A 2,407-nucleotide genomic window follows, 5' to 3' on the forward strand; every position below is an offset into this window, starting at 1 on the left:
ATTTAAGAATATAATAATATATTCTAATATAACCACTTGAGACCCGAGGGAGAACCAGCCATCAAAAAAAATATTTCTTTGATTTTATGGAAGAGAAGTATTAGTCTATTTACAAAAAAAAAATTTTTACGTTTTTTTTATTTTGTAAAGTAAAATATACTATATGCACATACCAGGTAACACTGCAGATGAATATTACCTACTCTATAAACTTAGGGAAGGTAAAGAAAACAACTTGTCATAGGAATGGTCAATTTTAATAGAACATTACACAATAAAAACAATACAAAAACATTATAAATAGGATAATTAAATATATTTACACTTAAAATTAGTTAAAATTATGAAATAAAACCCTAAATAATATGTACTTTAAAATTGCTTTGAGCTGCATCCTATACTGTGTGATACAGCTCAAAGCAAAATTTTGTGCACACGTATATATTGCATTTTATGCAAATATACCTGGTGCAGGACTTGTATCCAGGGTATCTGCACACGGATGCTGAATGGTGGCCAACGCTGTCCAAACGTACCTCAGCGATCGGTTGGGGGAAAACCGTTCTCCTGCGAGCTGGTGGCTCTGTGTCTACCTGCGATGTCGACATGTTTCTTGGCCGACCTCGTGCTGGCAGTGTTAAAATGTTGGCTACCCGATCTTCATACCGAATCATAGCTTTCGCTAATCTGATTCAGTACGACAACAGTCTCATAATATCCTTTCGGGGTACATTTTCTAGTTTACAATTCCGCATATACATTAGCCAACAGTTTACTACCGCCAAGTCCACAAAGTGGTTAAAAACCCTCACAGGCCATTTGCATGTCTTCATCGCAGTCCTGTAATAAGCAATTATCCGATCGCCGACATGCCCTCTCGCCAACAAATCTTCCTCCAATTCCGGACCAGCATTCGGCATACTGAAACAATAGGAAAAAAATATTATTACATAATCCATATTTCCTCATTAATTCAAGTATTTAGCAGTAAAAATACAAATAATGATGGGTAATAATATGTTTTGATTGAAGTTTACTATTCAAACCATCAACTCCTCATTCGAGACAATCGCTACATCATGTGTACAAGATGTAATGAATTCTTGTTTTTATGCCAAAGCATGTAATGAAAATGAATCTAGTGTATGACCGGATGGTATATAAAACCAATAAATATATTATTAAGAAAATTGTAAACCTACCATTTTGTGAGCCAGGGAAGCACCCTGGATTGTGATGTCGAAGGTTGTAAATGTCGAATGTAAATGTCGTCGCTGTTGTCGGACTCGTAACCGTCGCCGACTTCGCAGTCTGTCGTCCAATATTTCGTCGAGTTCATCAGTATTAAAAGATTTATCTATATGTAAACAAAAAAACATAACCTAATTACATTCATATACTCGTGTCAAACTTATCACTGTAGCATTGTGAATAATTATAATGATGATTATGAGATACATTTTCGAGACAAGTTTCAGTAATTTTGAATGAAATTAAAATTTTATTTTATTAAATTCGGTTCTACAATCATAATATGCGAATGAAAGAAATTCACTATCTATTAGATAATTTACAAAACGTACAAGATGGGCTCGATGACATTTGTCATAAACATAACCTCAAACTAACGTAAAGTATTTATAATTTTACGAAAACGATGAGTCTACGCCTAAAATAATATATATTGATGATAAATGCATGATGGTGATTGAAAATACAGTATATGTAACTCTTTTCAATAATTTTTGAATGTTTGTTTGACAATCAAAACTGCGTGACATAGTTTGTCATTTTGATGTACGATAATAATATTATTTATTATACACTGAAAAGTTTACTTACTTGACAAAAATGTTACTGATGAGTCGATTCCTTCCTGTTTTCAAACAATATACCTAATAATGGCCAAATAAAAAAGAATTGTCATAAATCCGATATTAGATCGAGAGCACGAATGCTACCATAGACTAATGCTACCATATGTTAAAATGCGAGATTTGTTTATTTTGTTGATTATTTTTATCATAAATATTGATAAAAAAACAGTTGTAATTTAAGCAAATACTAATTGCAAATAATTCGCAGTTTCAAATTTTGAATATAGGCAGGTTTATACGTAAATTAAGTTAATATTGTAATTTCAATTATTAAGTTATTTTTATTCATATGGCAATTTCGCCTCAAACTGATAAACTGATTTTTGTCAAAATGCAGAGAAATGTTATTTTGTCTTGTCTATGTGTGAGTTTCATTTTCAACGTCATGTTATGGTATGTGTGTTTTGTATGGAGATATTTTGTTTCCAAATAATTCCACAACGGCAGCACCATACAGACAAACATGTTGCCAATTTGAGCAATTATTATGGTTTTGATTTCTATTGATTCGTTAATATACAAAAATACAA

General features: G+C 31.9%; 1 long non-coding RNA gene across 1 annotated transcript; it reads right to left on the minus strand.

Moving 5' to 3' along the window:
- Positions 1–489: 489 nt before the first annotated feature.
- LOC147070608 (uncharacterized) lies at positions 490–2,006 on the minus strand. Its single transcript, XR_015070903.1, has 3 exons — positions 1,843–2,006; positions 1,203–1,357; positions 490–921 (listed from the first exon to the last, which is right to left on the minus strand). It is a non-coding gene; the product is annotated as an uncharacterized LOC147070608 (long non-coding RNA).
- Positions 2,007–2,407: the final 401 nt, after the last annotated feature.

Source organism: Rhyacophila brunnea, unplaced genomic scaffold (genome assembly GCF_057557595.1).
Source record: "Rhyacophila brunnea isolate RB1 unplaced genomic scaffold, BYU_Rbru_1.0 scaffold_21, whole genome shotgun sequence".
NCBI lineage: Eukaryota > Metazoa > Arthropoda > Insecta > Trichoptera > Rhyacophilidae > Rhyacophila > Rhyacophila brunnea.